Source organism: Tursiops truncatus, chromosome 12 (assembly GCF_011762595.2).
Source record: "Tursiops truncatus isolate mTurTru1 chromosome 12, mTurTru1.mat.Y, whole genome shotgun sequence".
Lineage (NCBI taxonomy): Eukaryota > Metazoa > Chordata > Mammalia > Artiodactyla > Delphinidae > Tursiops > Tursiops truncatus.
In genome coordinates, this window is record NC_047045.1 from 52,518,727 (window position 1) to 52,536,234 (window position 17,508).

The 17,508-nt window shown below is 37.7% G+C and overlaps 1 protein-coding gene across 2 annotated transcripts in view; it reads left to right on the top strand.

Annotated features, from left to right (window-relative positions):
• Positions 1–17,508, top strand: part of NKAIN2 (sodium/potassium transporting ATPase interacting 2) — a 521,682-nt gene that overhangs the window by 270,762 nt on the left and 233,412 nt on the right. The window lies entirely within an intron of this gene.

A 17,508-nucleotide genomic window follows, 5' to 3' on the forward strand; every position in this document is an offset into this window, starting at 1 on the left:
GAGAAACCATGCTACCCTAGGAGACCTTAGGACCTCAGATGCCTGCAACACAAAAAGCCATTGAAATAATCGGTTTTAACAGATTTCCTTCAAGCAGTTTAGCCAACATATCTATATAGTGTCTATAAATATCCCGCAGCCATTCATCATCTCTTTCCAGTGACATTTGCAATCTCGTGTTATGTTAAACCTGGCCAGTTTTGCATTTAGGTGGCATTGTGAAGTGTCATAGCATTTGACAGAATGGCAAGGTTGTAAATTGCAATCTGTTCTGTGGCAAAAAAAATATTGTAAAAACATTAAATGTGTTTTTGTTGTTTAGCTGAGTCTCTCTCTCTCAATACCATGCTCTATATAACAAGACTCAATGGGAGGAGGATCAGAATGGTTAGGATGTACTGTTTTGTATTTTTCTTAAACTCTGACTGGAAAAAGAAAAGTAACAGATTTACCCTACAAGATAGAGCAGGTGGGAGACAGTTTTGGGGTAATTCCATTGCATTATTTTAATGGTAAATATATCCTAAAAGGAGACAAGTCTTATACTCTTTTCTGCTGAAATAGCCCATGTCTTTTTAAAAATGTACTGGGTACCTCCTTTGCACTTTGGACTATTACCAACAAGGAGATCCATCCGCAGCTGTCAGCTCTCTGTATAGCAGTCAACGAATTCATGGCCATGAATTCTTCCCATAATAAGTCAAAGCAATGCACACAGTGCCCTACATTCAAGTGAACAGACTTCAATCTGGGCAGATCTCATATTTTATTGCTACACTGTTTTCATGTCTGTCACTGTAGAGAAATTTACCATTAAGATTTAAGTCTCGGGCTTCCCTGGTGGCGCAGTGGTTGAGAGTCCGCCTGCCGATGCAGGGGACACGGGTTCGTGCCCCGGTCCGCGAAGATCCCACATGCCGCGGAGCGGCTGGGCCCGTGAGCCATGTCCGCTGAGCCTGCGCGTCCGGAGCCTGTGCTCCGCACTGGGAGAGGCCACAACAGTGAGAGGCCCGCGTACCGCAAAAAAAAAAAAAAAAAAAAAAAAAAAAAGATTTAAGTCTCTAGGATCTGGTGCCTTTGGGAGTTTCCTGAAAACTCAGTTCATAGTCATGTAAATGTGTAGTGACTTTTCATATTGCTTCTGAGAGTCTAACAATCAACATAAATTCCTTTAAATTTCAGCACTTAGAAATTCACATAATACTGTGGAATAGAGATGGTAGATATGCTAAGTCATCGAAAACTGAAATTTACCATTGTAGACAGAGTAAAAAGGTTTTTCCTCCATTCTAGTGCCACCGGGAGACCATCTTAATGGAATGAAAAATGAAGTGCAAGTACCTTCAGACTGTCTCAGATCAACAGTCTCAGCTTAAAATATAAGAGGCACACACGTGAAACGGATTTTCCCCCATGGTTTAGTTTATTTCAGAGAGATGAAAATAAATGGGTAGTGTCAAATATGAAAAACTTTGGACGGGATATCCTCAAACTTTTTTGGTCTCAAGACTTCTTTACGTTCTTAAAATTGTTTGAGGACCACAAAGAGATGTGCTTTATGTAGATGCTGATTACCACTAATAATGTTTAAAGTTTTTATCTATCCATTTTATTTTTTATCATTCATACATTTTATCTTTATTTCTTAATTTAATTTTTATTTTATGTTGAGGTATAGTTAATTTACAATGTTGTGTTACTTTCAGGTATACAGCAAAGTGGTTCAGTTATACATATACATATACCCATTCTTTTTCAGGTTCTTTTCCCATATAGCTTATTACAGAGTATTAAGCAGAGTTTCCTGTGCTATACAGTAGGTCCTTGTTGGTTATCTATTTTATATATAGTAGTGTATATGTATTAATCCCAAACACCTAATTTATCCCTCCCCCCCGCCACTTTTCCCCTTTGGTTACCGTAAGTTTATTTTCTATGTCTGTGAGGCTATTTCTCTTTGTAAACAAGTTCGTTCGTATAATTTTTTTTTAAGATTCCACATACAAATGATATCATATATTTATCTTTGGGTTACTTCACTTAATATGATAATCTCTAGGTCCATCCATGTTGCTGCAGATGACATTATTTCATTCTTTTTCGTGGCTGAGTAATATTCCATTGTATATATGTACCACATCTTCTTTATCCATTCCTCTGTTGATGGACATTTAGGTTGCTTCCATGTCCTGGCTATTGTAAATAGTGCTGCTATGAACACTGTGGTGCATGTATCTTTTCAAATTATGTTTTTCTCTGGATATATACCCAGGAATGGCATTGCAGGATCATATTGTAGCTCTATTTTTAGTTTGTTAAGGAACCTCCATACTGTTCTCCATAGTGGTTGTATCAATTTACATTTCCACCAACAGTGTAGGAGGGTTCCTTTTTCTCCACACCCTCTCCAGCATTTATTATTTATAGACTTTTTGGTGATGGTCATTCTGGCCAGTGAGATACCTCATTGTAGTTTTGATTTGCATTTCCCTAAGAATTAGTGATGTTGAGCATCTTTTCATGTGGCTTTTGGCCATCTGTATGTCTTCTTTGGAGAAATGTCTATTTAGTTCTTCTGCCCATTTTTTGATTGGGTTGTTTTTTTGATATTGAGCTATATGAGCTGTTTGTATATTTTTGAGATTAATCGTCAGTCACACCGTTTGTAAATACTTTCTCCCCTTCTGTAGATTGTCTTTTTGTTTTGTTCATGGTTTCCTTTGCTGTGGAAAAGTTTTTAAGTGTAATTAGGTCCAATTTGTTTATTTTTGTTTATATTTCCATTACTCTAGGAGGTGGATCCAAAAAGATACTGCTGCAACTTATGTCAAAGAGTGTTGTGCCTATGTTTTCCTCTAATACTTTTATAGAATCTGGTCTTATATTTAGGTGTAAGAGAATGTTCATGGTTCTTACATCATGTCAGAGAATGTTCTAATTTCATTCTTTTACATGTAGATATACGGTTTTCCCAGTACCACTTATTGAAGAGACTATTTTTTCTCCATTGTATATTTTTGCCTCCTTTGTCACAGATTAATTGACGATAGGTTTGTGGGTTTATTTGTGGGCTTTCTATCCTGTTCAAATGATTTAAATTTCTGTTTTTGTGCCAGAACCATATCGTTTTGGAGTAGAGTCTGAGATCAGGGAGGCTGATTCCTCCAGCTCCGTTTTTCTTTCTCAAGATTGCTTTAGATATTCAGGGTCTTTTGTGTTTCCAAACAAATTAAAACATTTTTTTCTTCTGGTTCTGTGAAAAATGCCATTGGTAATTTTATAGCAATTGCATTGAATCTGTAGGTTGTCTTGGGTAGTATAGTCATTTTGACAGTATTGATTCTCCCAATCCAAGAACATGATATATCTTTCCATCTGTGTCATCTTCTATTTTTTTATCAGCATCTTATAGTTTTCTGTGTACAGCTCTTTTGCCTCCTTAGGTAGGTTGATTCCTAGGTATTTTATTCTTTTTGATGCAATAGTAAATGTTACCTTAATTTCTCTTTCCGAGCTTTCATTGTTAGTGCATAGAAATGCAACATATTTCTGTGTATTAATTCTGTATCCTTCAACTTTACTTAATTCATTGATGAGCTCTAGCAGTTTTCTGGTAGCATCTTTAGGATTGTCTATGTATAGTATGATTTCATCTGCAAACAGTGAAAGTGTTGCGTGCTCTTTTCCAATTTAGATTCCATTTATTTCTTTTCTTCTCTAACTGCCACAGCTAGGACTTCCAAAACTATGTTGAATGAAAGTGGCAAGAGTGGACATCCTCATCCTGTTCCTGATCTTAGAGGAAATGCTTTCAGCTTTTCACTGTTGAATATGATGTTAGCTGTGGGGTTGTCATATATGGACTTTATTATGTTGAGGTAGGTTCCCTCTATACCAACTTTCCGGAGAGTTTTTTTTTTTAATCATAAATGAAGGTTGAATTTTATCAAAAGCTTTTTCTGCATATGATTTTAACTCTTCAATTTGTCAATGTGGTATATCACTCTGATTGATTTGCAGATATTGAAAAATCCTTGCATCCCTGGGATAAATGCCACTTGATCACTGTAAATGATCCTTTTAATGTATTATTGGATTTGGTTTGCTAGAATTTTTTAAGGATTTTTACATCTATGTTCATCAATGATATTGGCCCGTAATTTTCTTTTTTTGTTGTATCTTTGATTTTGGTATCAGGGAAATGGTGGTCTCATAGAATGAGTTTCGAACTGTTCCTTCCTTTGCAATTTTTTTGAAATAATTTCTGAAGGATAGGTGTTAACTCTTCTCTAAACGTTTGATAGAATTCACCTGTGAAGTCATCTGTTTGTTGAGGGGTTTTTAATCACAGATTCAATTTCAGTACTTGTGATCCATCTCTTCATATTATATATTTCTTTCTGATTCAGTCTTGGGAGATTGTAACTTTCTAAGAATTTGTCCCTTTATCCTAGCTTGTTCATTTTATTGGCATATGTTTGCTAGTAGTAGTCTCTTATAGTCCTTTGTATTTCTGTGGTGTTGGTTGTAACTTTTTTCATTTCTAATTTTATTGATTTGAGCCCTTTCCCTTTTTTTCTTGATGAATCTGCCTAAAGATTTATCAATTTTATCTTTTCAAAGAACCAGCTTTTAGTTTCCTTGATCTTTTATATTGTTTTCTTTGTTTCTATTTCATTTATTTCTGCTCTGGTCTTTATGATTTTTCCTTCTACTAACTTTAGGTTTGGTTGTTCTTCTTTCTCTAATTGCTTTAGGTATAAGGTTAGGTTGTTTATTTGAGATTTTTCTTGTTTCCTGAGGTAAGATTGTATTGCTGTAAACTTTCCTCTTAGAACTGCTTTTGCTATGTCCCCAAACTTTTGGATCATTGTGTTGCATTTTCATTTGTCTCAAGGTATTTTTTAGTTTCCTCTTTCTTTGATTTCCTCAGTGATCCATTGATTGTTTAGTAACATATTGCTTAACCTCCATGTGTTTGGTTTTGTTTTGTTTTTAGTTTTTTTTTCTTAGAGTTGGTTTCTAATCTCATAGCATTGTGGTAAGAAAAGATGCTTGATATTTCAGTTACCTTAAATTTACTGAGCTTTGCTTTGTGGCTCAGCATGTGATCTATCCCACAGAAAGCTCCATGTGCACTTGAACAGAATGTGTGTTCTGTGGCTTTTGGATGGAACACTCTATAAATATCAATTAAGTTCATCTGATCTAATGTGTCATTTCAGGCCTGTGTTTCCTTACTGATTTTCTTTCTGAATGATCTGTCCATTGATGTAAGTGGGGTGTTAAAGTTCCCCACAATTATGGTGTTACTATCAATTTCTCCTTTTATGGCTGTTAGCATTGGCCATATATATTGAGGTGCTCCTATATTGGGTGCATATATGTTTAAAATTGTTATATCTTCTTCTTAGATTTATCCCTTGATCTTTATGTAATGCCCTTTGTCTCTTGTAACAGTCTTTATTTTGTCTGATATGAGTATCACTACTTCAGCTTTCTTTTGATTTCTGATTTTCATGGAATAACTTTTTCCCTCCCCTCATTTTCAGTCTGTATGTGTCCCTAGATCTGAAGTGGGTCTCTTGTAGACAGCATATATATGGGTCTTGTTTCTGTATCCATTCAGCCACTCTGTGTCTTTCGATTGGAGTATTTAATCCTTTTTCATTTAAGGTAATTATAGATATGTATGTTCCTCTTTTTTTACTGCAGGTTCTTATTAGTCATCAATTTTATACACATCAGTGTATACATGTCAATCCCAGTCGCCCAATTCAGCACACCACCATCCCCACTCCACCACGGTTTTCCCCCCCTTGGCGTCCATACGTTTGTTCTCTACATCTGTGTCTCAACTTTGGCCCTGCAAACCGGTTCATCTATACCATTTTTCTAGGTTCCATATACATGCGTTAATATACGATATTTGTTTTTCTCTTTCTGACTTACTTCATTCTGCACGAGAGTCTCTAGGTCCATCCACATCTCAACAAATGACTCAATTTCGTTCCTTTTTATGGCTAAGTAATATTCTATTGTATATGTGTACCAAATCTCCTTTATCCATTTGTCTGTTGATGGGCATTTAGGTTGCTTCCATGACCTGGCTATTGTAAATAGTGCTGCAATAAACATTGGGGTGCATGTGTCTTTTAAAAAAAAATTTTATTTTCTGCGGTATGCGGGCCTCTCATTGTTGCGGCCTCTCCCATTGCAGAGCACAGGCTCCGGATGGGCAGGCTCAGCGGCCATGGCTCACGGGCCCAGCCGATCCGCAGCATGTGGGATCCTCCCGGAGCGGGGCACAAACCCGTCCCCTGCATCAGCAGGCAGACTCTCAACCACTGCGCCACCAGGGAAGCCCTGCATGTGTCTTTTTGAATTATGGCTTTCTCTGGGTATATGCCCAGTAGTGGAATTTCTGGATCATATGGTAATTCTATTTTTAGTTCTTTAAGGAACCTCCATACTGTTCTCCCTAGTGGCTGTATCAATTTACATTCCCACCAACAGTACAAGAGGGTTCCCTTTTCTCCACACCCTCTCCAGCATTTGTTGTTTGTAAATTTTCTGATGATGCCCATTCTAACTGGTATGAGGTGATACCTCATTGTAGTTTTGATATGCAATTCTCTAGTAATTAGCGATGTTCAGTAGCTTTTCATGTGCTTCTTGGCCATCTGTATGTCTTCTATAGAGAAATATCTATTTAGGTCTTCTGCCCATTTTTTGATTGGATTGTTTGATTTTGAGCTGCATGAGCTGTTTATATATTTTGGAGATTAATCCTTTGTCCGTTGATTCATTTGCAAATATTTTCTCCCATTCTGAGGGTTGTCTTTTCATCTTGTTTAGGGTTTCCTTTGCTGTGCAAAAGCTTTGAAGTTTCATTAGGTCCCATGTGTTTATTTTTGTTTTTATTTCCATTACTCTAGGAGATGGATCAAAAAAGATCTTGCTGTGATTTATGTCAAAGAGTGTCCTTCCCATGTTTTCCTCTAAGAGTTTGATAGTTTCTGGCCTTACATTTAGGTCTTTAATCCATTTTGAGCTTATTTTTGTGTATGGTGTTACGGAGTGATCTAATCTCATACTTTTACATGTACCTGTCCAGCTTTCCCATCACCACTTATTGAAGAGGCTGTCCTTTCTCCACTGTACATTCCTGCCTCCTTTATCAAAGATAAGGTGACCATATGTGCATGGGTTTATCTCTGGGCTTTCTATCCTGTTCCATTGATCTATGTTTCTGTTTTTGTGCCAGTAGCATGTTATCTTGATCACTGTAGCTTTGTAGTATAGTCTGAAGTCAGGGAGTCTGATTCCTCCAGCTCCGTTTTTTTCCCTCAAGACTGCTTTCACTATTCGGGGTCTTTTGTATCTCTATACAAATTTTAAGATGATTTGTTCTAGTTCTGTAAAAAATGCCATTGGTAATTTGATAGGGATTGCATTGAATCTGTAGATTGCTTTGGGTAGTATAGTCATTTTCACAGTATTCATTCTTCCAATCCAAGAACATGGTATATCTCTCCATCTATTTGTATCATCTTTAATTTCTTTCATCAGTGTCTTATAATTTTCTGCATACAGGTCTATTGTCTCCCTAGATAGGTTTATTCCTATTTTATTCTTTTTGTTGCAATGGTAAATGGGAGTGTTTCCTTAATTTCTCTTTCAGATTTTTCATCATTAGTGTATAGGAATGCAAGAGATTTCTGTGCATTAATCGTGTTTCCTGCAACTTTACCAAATTCATTGATTATCTCTAGTAGTTTTCTGGTGGCATCTTTAGGATTCTCTATGTATAGTATCATGTCATCTGCAAACAGTGACAGTTTTACTTCTTCTTTTCCAATTTGTATTCCTTTTATTTCTTTTTCTTCTCTGATTGCCGTAGCTAGGACTTCCAAAACTATGTTGAATAATAGTGGTGAGAGTGGACATCCCTGTCTTGTTCCTGATCTTAGAGGAAACGATTTCAGTTTTTCATCATTGAGAATGATGTTTGCTGTGGGTTTGTCATATATGGCCTTTCTTATGTTGAGGTAGTTTCCTGCTATGCCCATTTTCCAGAGAGTTTTTATCATAAATCGATGTTGAATCTTGTCAAAAGCTTTTTCTGCATCTATTGAGATGATCATATGGTTTTTCTTCTTCAATTTGTTGATATGGTGTATCACATTGATTGATTTGCATATATTGAAGAATGCTTGCATCCCTGGGATTAATCCACTTGATCATGGTGTATGATCCTTTTAGTGTGTTGTTAGATTCTGTTTGCTAGTATTTTGTTGTGGATGTTTGCATCTATATTCATCATGATATTGGTCTGTAATTTTCTTTTCTTGTAGTATCTTTGGTTTTGGTATCAGTGTGATGGTGACCTCTGAGTTGGGGAGTGTTCCTCCCTCTGCAATTTTTTGGAAGAGTTTGAGAAGGATTGGTGTTAGCTATTCTCTAAATGTTTGATAGAATTCACCTCTGAAGCCATCTGGTCCTGGACTTTGGTTTGTTGGAAGATTTTTAATCACAGTTTCAATTTCATTACTTGTGATAGGTCTGTTCATATTTTCCATTTCTTCCTGGTTCAGTCTTGGAAGGTTATACCTTTCTAAGAATTAGTCCATTTCTTCCAGGTTGTCCATTTTATTAGCATAGAGTTGCTTTTAGTAGTCTCTTAGGATTCTTTGTATTTCTGTGGTGCCTGTTGTCACTTGTCCTTTTTCATTTCTAATTTTATTGATTTGAGTCCTCTCCCTATTTTTCATGATGAGTCTAACGGTTTATCAATTTTATCTTCTCCAAGAACTAGCTTTTACTTTTATTGATCTTTGCTATTGTTTTCTTAGTTTCTATTTCATTTATTTCTGCTCTAATCTTTATGATTTCTTTACTTCTGCTAACGTTGGGTTTTGTTTGTTCTTCTTTCTCTAGTTCCTTTAGGTGTAAGGTTTGATTGTTTACTTGCGATTTTTCTTGTTTCTTGATGTAGGCTTGTAGAGCTATAAACTTCCCTCTTAGAACTGCCTTTGCTGCATCCCATAGGTTTTGGATCATGGTGTTTTCATTGTCATCTGTCTCGAGGTATTTTTTGATTTCCTCTTTGATTTCTTCAGTGATCTCTTGGTTATTTAGTAACATATTGTTTAGCCTACATGTGTCTGTGTTTTTTACATTTTTTTCCCCTGTAGTTGATTTATAATGTCATAGCGTTGTGGTCAGAAGAGATGCTTGATATGATTTCAATTTTCTTAAATTTACTGAGGCTTGATTTGTGACCCAAGATGTGATCTATCCTGGAGAATTGTCCATGCGCACTTGAGAAGAAAGTGTAATCTTCTGTTTTTGGATGGAATGTCCTATAACTATCAATGAAATCTATCTGGTCTATTGTGTCATTTAAAGCTTCTGTTTCCTTATTTATTTTCATTTTGGATGATCTGTCCATTGCTGTGAGGTGTTAAAGTCCCCCACTATTATTGTGTTACTGTCGACTTCCTCTTTTAGAGATGTTAGCAGTTGACTTATGTATTGAGGTGTTCCTACGTTGGGTGGATATATATTTATAATTGTTATATATTCTTCTTGGATTGATCCCTTGATCATTATGTAGTATCCTTCCTTGTCTCTTGTAACATTCTTTAAAGTCTATTTTATCTGATATGAGTATAGCTACTACAGATTTCTTCTGATTTCCATTTGCATGGAATATCTTTTTCCATCCCCTCACTTTCAGTCTGTGTGTCCCTACGTCTTCTTGTAGACAGCATATAGATGGGTCTTGTTTTTGTATCCATTCAGCAAGCCTGTGTCTTTTGGTTGGAGCATTTAATCCATTCATGTCTAAGGTAATTATTGATGTGTATGTTCCTATGACCATTTTCTTAATTGTTTGGGGTTTGTTTTTGTAGGTCCTTTTCTTCTCTTCTGTTTCCCACTTAGAGAAGTTCCTTTAGCATTTGTTGTAGAGCTGGTTTGGTGGTGCTGAATTCTCTTAGCTTTTGCTTGTCTGTAAAGCTTTTGATTTCTCCATCGAATCTGAATGAGATCCTTGCCAGGTAGAGTAATCTTGGTTGTAGGTTCTACCCTTTCATCACTTTAAGTATATCATGCCACTCCCTTCTGGCTTGTAGAGTTTCTGCTGAGAAACCAGCTTTTAACCTTATGGGAGTTCCCTTGTATGTTGTCATTTTTCCCTTGCTGCTTTGAATAATTTTTTTTTGCCTTTGTGTCAATTTGATTGCTATGTGTCTTGGTGTGTTTCTTCTTGGGTTTATCCTGTATGGGACTCGCTGTGCTTCCTGGACTTGGGTGGCTATTTCCTTTCCCATGTTAGGGAAGTTTTCAATTATCTCTTCAAATATTGTCTTGGGTCCTCTCTCTCTCTTCTCCTTCTGGGACCCATATAATGCGAATGTTGTTGCATTTAATGTTGTCCAAGAGGTCTCTTAGGCTGTCGTCATGTCCAAGAGGTCTCTTAGGCTGTCGTCATTTCTTTTCATTCTTTTTTCTTTAGTCTGTCCTGCAGCAGTGAATTCTGCCATTCTGTCTTCCAGGTCACTTATCCATTCTTCTGCCTCTGTTATTCTGCGATTGATTCCTTCTAATGTAGTTTTCGTTTCAGTTATTGTATTGTTCATCTGTTTTTTTGTTCGTTAATTCTTCTAGGTGTTTGTTAAACGTTTCTTGCATCTTCTGGATCTTTGCCTCCATTCTTTATCTGAGGTCCTGGATCATCTTCACTATCATTATTCTGAATTCTTTTTCTGGAAGGTTGCCTGTCTCCACTTCATTTACTTGTTTTTCTGGAGTCTTATCTTGTTCCTTCATCTGGTATATAGCCCTCTGCCTTTTTATCTTGTCTTTCTGTGAATGTGGTTTTTGTTCCATAGGCTGCAGGATTGTAGTTCTTCTTGCTTCTGCTGTCTGCCCTCTGGTGGATGAGGCTATCTAGTGATATGTATGTTCTTATCACCTTTTGGTTAATTGTAGGTCCTTTTCCCTTTTTTGTTCTCTTTTCTTGTGACTTGATAACTAGCTTTAGTGTTGGGTTTGGATTGCTTTTTCTTTTTTGTGAGTGTATCTATTGTAGATTTTTAGGTTACCATAAGGTTTTGATCTAGCATTCTATATATACACAAGATTGTTTTAAGTTACTAGTCTCTTAATTTCAAATGCATTTCCAATATCTTGCATTGGTACTCTCCTCTTCTGACAACTGCTGCTTTAGATATCCAATTTGAGTGTGGATGATTTCCCTTATGTTTGCGTTTCTAGTGAGCTTTCCCATTAATAATTCTCTTATTTCTAGTCGTGGCCTTTCTTTTCCACCTAGAAAAGTTCCTTTAGCATTTGTTGTAGAGCTGGTTTGGTGGTGCTGAATTCTTTTAGCTTTTGCTTGGCTGTAAAGCTTTCAATTTCTCCCTCAAATCTGAATGACTGACAGCCTTGCTGGGTAGAGTATTCTTGGTTGGGGGATTTTCCCTTTCATCACTTTATTTCATCACTTTAAGTATATTGTGCCACTCACTTCTGGCCTGAAGAGTTTCTGTTGAAAAATCAGCTGAGAACCTTATGGGGATTCCCTTGTATGTTATTTGTTGCTATCCCTCATGGCTTTTAATGTTTTCTCTTTATCTTTAATTATTGTCAGTTTGAATACTATGTGTCTCTGTGTGTTCCAACTTGGGTTGATCCTGTATAATACTCTGTGCTTCCTGGACTTGTGTCACTGCTTCCTTTCCCATGTTAGGGAAGTTTTCAGTTATTGTCTCCTCAAATATCTTCTCAGGCCTTTTCTCTCTCTTCTCCTTCTGGCACCCCTATAATGTGGATGTTGTTGCATTTGATGTTATCACAGAGGTCTTTTAAACTTCATTTTTTTTAAATTCTTTTTTCTTTATGCTGTTCTGTGGCAGTGATTTCCACCAGTCTCTCTTCCAGCTCACTTATTCATTCTTCTGCCTCACTTATTTGGTTGTTGATTCCTTCTAGTGTATTTTTCATTTCAGTTATTGTATTGTATATCTCTGTTTTTAGATCTTCTAGTTGTTTGTTAAACATTTCTTGTAATTTCTTGATCTATGCCTACATTCTTGGATCATCTTTACTATCATTAATCTGAATTCTTTTTCAGGCAGATTGCCTCTCTATCTCCATGTCGCTTAGTTGCTCTTCTAGAGTTTTATCTTGGTCCTTCATCGAGGACATATTTCTCTGCTGTCTCATCTTTTCTAACTTTCTGTGTTTGTCGTCTCTGTTTCTCAGGCTGCAGGTTTGTATTTCCTTGTGCTTCTGGTATCTGACCCCTGATGGGTGAGGTTGGTCCAGAGACTCGTTCAAGCTTCCTGGTGGGAGGAACTGTTGCCTGCCCACTGGTGGGTGGAGCTGGGTCTTCTCCCTCTGGTGGGCAGGGCTGTGTCAAGCAGTGTGCTTAGCTGTGGCTGTGCAGTCAGGACGAATTCAGGCAGCCTGTCTGCTGATGGGTTGGGCTGTGTTCCCACTCTATTGGTTGTTTGGCCTGAGGCAACCCAGCACTGGAGCCTGCTCCCTGTTGGATGGGGCCAGGTCTTGGTTCCAAAATGGCAACCCTCGGGAGAGGTAACGCTGACAAGTATTACCTGGGGCTTCCACCGCCAGGTCCTTGCCCTCACAGTGAGCCACAGCCAACCTCTGCCTCCTCAAGACTCTCTGAGATCCACAGGTAGGTCTGCCCAGGCTCCTATGGAGTCACTGCTTTGCCCTGGGTCCCAGTGCATGTGAAACCTTGTGTGAACCCTCCAAGAGTGGAGTCTCTGTTTCCATCAGTCCTGTGCAGCTCCTGCACTCAAGTCCCACTGACCTTCAATGCCAGATGCTTTGGGGGCTCCTCCTCCCAATGCCAGACCCCCAGGCTGGGGAGCCTGACATGGGGCTCAGTTCACTCCTGTGGGAGAACCTCTGTGACATAATTATTTTCCAGTTTGTAGGTCACCCACCTGGCAGGTATGGGATTTTATTATATTGCAGAAGCGCCCCTCCTGGCAGGTATGGGATTTTATTATATTGCAGAAGCGCCCCTCCTACCATTTCATGTGACTTCTTCTTTGTCTTTGGATGTACAATATCTTTTTTGGTAGGTTCCAGTCTTTTTTACTGATGATTGTTCAGCAATTAGTTGTGATTTTGGTGTTTTTGTGAGAAGTGAGCTCAAGTCCTTCTACTCCACCATCTCGTCTCCTCCCCCATCCTGTTTATTTTAAAAGAATAAAAATAAGCCCATTAGGGTTTACTACAAGCAACATATTTCCATGAAAAATAACTATTTTCCAAAACAAACAAAAGAAATTACAAAAAGAGTGGTGGTGTTTCAACTTTTGCAAATCTCCTTACTATCCAGTTTAGCAGAAAATTGTTCATTTTAATACCTGCTTCTGCATTCACTGTGTTGCGATAGTATACATGAGGTAGTTTCTAGAAGATTCCACTATCATCTTCTCAGGAGTGAAAAAAAAAGGGAAAGAAAGTCTTAGTATTTTAATGAAAATACTTTTGCAGAAAGAGTCCCTGATCACACTTTGAGACCTCTGCACTAGGCTCTATAGAGATTTCCAAAAAGATTTGAATCCCTGGATAATTTGTGAACATTAGTATTATTTTTATTAGTTGTAAACTGAGACCTAAAGCAACAGGAGAACTAATCACATCCCTTGAAATACTTATTTTAAGATAATCTTTCTATTTTTTAAAAAAAATTTGCATGCACTTTTCCACTGCTTCTTTCTGTGTACACCAGCTCTCTGGACCTCCTCTCAGATTGCATCCACTCTGGTTCATACCCTCCTCTCACCCTTTGCAGGATGAAAGTGCAGTTGGTGTGTTTATAATAGCAAAATAGTTGTAAAAAGGCAAGACATGAATCTTTTTAGAAACTGATTTTCCATTTTAAGTATATGTAAACTACATAGGACACAAATATTTCATCCCAGTTACTACAATTTTTGCAGATTGACTTTTATTGCTAACAGACTGTACAAACTTCTCATATTTCACCACCCAAATCTCAGCAATCTCTATAAAAGCGCCCACATTTTCCATTTCTCTGTTACCATAAGAGCAGGAGATTTTTCTGGGTTTGGGGGCCAGGGGTATCACAGAACTCAGGGTGAGTCTCACAGGGCAATGGAGGCACAATAGCCAAGGTTCTGACCCTCTGCTTTGCGTGTGTAGAAACTTGATTCTTTGAGTGCAGGTAGAATTGACCAGACTCAATGGAATGTTTGATATTAACCTCACCAAAGAGAGTGAGCATATACCAGAATGGCAATGCATTCCATTTTATTGAGTAATATGACTTCCAAAGGGACCTCAATAATTGCATTAGCTGGTTAGTACATTCACTCACCTTAATACGATCTATATGCGAAACCAACATATAATCAAAGCAAAGGAAATCAATGGGATTGTCTAAATGGGTTTTTTTATCAGGCTACTGTAATCTGATGTGTCTATTGCCATTCTAAAAAAATATTGTATCTCCATATGTGATTAAGGCCCAGTTTTCCCTGGATAATGCTAATCTTCCTCTTTAGATTCACTTACCCCTTCATTCTGTGTGAAATCAATTAGTGTTCCTTGAATTTATAAAGCTGTTTCATGCCTCTGCATCTTTACAGAGTTCTTTAGGCACTGACCCTACATGATTTGGACTTGCATAGGTTTCTTTTTGGTTGATCTGGGTAGCAGATAAAGAGGCCTGAGATGAATGAGATGGAAAATCTTTCTAACAAGGGCTGCATACAGGATTTCTATGGGAGGGTATTGGAAGCTTGAGTCCAGAGAGTAAACACTTCAGATCCCACTCACAGAAGGATGGGGAGTGTCTCTAACATGTTTTAGCCAATCTTGAATACATTTGATTTTACCAATAAGAGCTTCTTTCTCATATTCCTCATGATAATAAAAAAACAGTAAATTCAGCAATAAAAATATATTTGCTATGCTAAGCCTACAATCTTGATCAAGATCTGGATAATGGAAGACTTTTTGTACTGCCTCTGGAGTTGGCCTTTCTACTAAACTCTACCACTGGAGTATTCTCACCAAACCTGATTGGCCCCAAAATTGAAACTTAAACTAACTAGCGATTAGTATTACCCTGTGTTCAAGAATTTTAAAGTAAATTACAGATATGGCAGGCCAATTCAAGTTTTACCTCCTCTTATAAAGCATCTTCTTAACTTTCATTCAACCCCTCTTAACCCCAACCACCAAGTCCAGTAGAGATGCAGGTCCTCTTCCTGAAGAGAACTCAGTATAGGCCTTCATAAGTACTCACCATTCTGTGTGGCAGTTCTTCATCTAGTTAGTTGTGTCTCTGTCTAATTAGATCGTGGGTAAAGGCAGTGTTGTATTTGTTGTGTTCTATGGCGGCAGGCAGCAAGCACTCAGAAACTGTTAAGTGCGTGAATCAGTGACTTAATTGTTCTAGGGCTCCTTTTTTTGATTCCATGAATTCCTTTTTCCTCCTGTTGATACACTATTTCTCAGATACATTAATACAATTGATTAGCTGACACCATTGTTTACTAAAATGTTTTCCTCAGCAGGATATGATTGGGCATTAAGCAATAGAAGATTTTGGTAGTCAAAAAAGTCTGTGAAATGCTGAGTTAAAGTTTTACAAGATTTTTTCCTGAGGCCTTCTTAGGATTTAATATACTAATATGTATTTTAAATCTCCGCTAATAAAACCAGGGAAAACTCTTAGGGAGGCATAGGTGAATATAAAGAAAGCCATAAATTCATATTTCACATAAACAAAACAATTCTTCCAATAAATATTGTCCTGTAATGTTCAGAAAGAAAGGGAAAGTGAGAAAAGAAAGAAAGAAGGGAGGAGAAGAAGGGAGGAAAAGAAAGGGGAATGTTTATGACTAAGTTTGTGAAATGAGTGTTCAACAGTCATCAATGCAAAATGTGTTCTGACTATAAACTCTTGTTTTTTGGCTTCATTGTGAACTGCACTTATTCAACCTGGTGTTTAAATTCTTCAGTACCTTTAAGCTACTGACCTCTTAACAAGGTCTCAATTCATCAGTTTTCTTCTTGGGGTTTGGATTCCATTCTCATGTTAATAATTCTTGGCAATACACTAAGTTCCTGTAGATTTCTGGCTCTGTTATCACACCCTAGTTGTAAAACCCAATCCTGGATGAAACCAGTAATGTGTTTTAGACCATTTACCCACCCCCTAAAACAGATAAACAATGGGCTGCAGGACAGATGTGTATTATTCTAAATTCATGATCACCTATTAGTTGGACCTTCAGCAGTAACCACCAATCCTACTATGCATTGCTAATCATTTCTCTATTTTCTCAGGGACTATTTTAAACACCCACTTTCCATTTTCAAACCTCCAATCTCATATATCTCTGTTCATAACATTTATCAAAATGGGTATTTGTGTATTTCTTCCTATCATTATTTAATAATGCTCTGTCTCATTAACCAATAATGCTCTGTCTCATTAACCAATAAGCAAGCTCCATGAAGTGAGGGACCATGCATGTTTTCATTTCTATCACTTAGCTTTCGTCACAATAATGCTGCAAAATAATTACAAGCACCTACTTCTTTCATGACTGGAAGTTGGCAGGGGCAGCTCTGCTGATCTCAGAGGGGATCACTCATGGTCTGCTGGTTGGCTGGATGGTAGTAATCTAGATCAAGAGTCAGCAAACTTTTTCTTTTTAGATGTCAGATAGTAAACATGTTAGACTGCAATCCATATACGGTTTCTGTCACAGACTTCCTTTTTACTTAAGAACTCTTTAAAAATGCAAAAACCATTCTTTGCTGTGAGTCATACAAAAACAAACAAACTATGACTCCTGGGCCATAGTTTGCCACCCCCTGATGTAGACTGTTTGGGTACCTCTGCTTTATGCTGTGTGTATAGATAAGCTTGCCTGTTTGCTGCAGGTTGGGGTCTGATTTGCTTGATAGGTGTGAGTTCTGAGGTTCTGGGGATGCTCTTCTTATGGAAAGGTTAAAAGCAGAAGGGAGCAAGTGAAGACATACAATACCTCTTAAGATCTAGGAACTGGCTCACTGAGATTTTAGCCCACATTCTGTTAACCAAATCAAGTCACACGGCTGAGCCCAAGTCACAATGTGGGGAGGTACACTTCGCCTTTAGTAGAAGGACAGAAAAACACATAGTGGATTAAGAAGACAAGATGGTGGAACAGAAGACCTTGAGCTTACCTTCTCTCACAAGAACACCAAAATCACAACTAACTGCTGACAAAACATTGATACAAAAGACTGGGACCTAGCGAAAAACTTATTCTACATCCAAAGATAAAGAATAAATTAAAAAGAGATGCTAGGAGGGGTGCACTGGCAATGTAATCAACTCCCATACCCCCCAGTGGGGCGACCCACAAACTGGAGAATAATTATACCACAGAAGTTCTCCTTTGTGAGTGAGAGTGCTGAGCCCCACGTCAGCCTCCC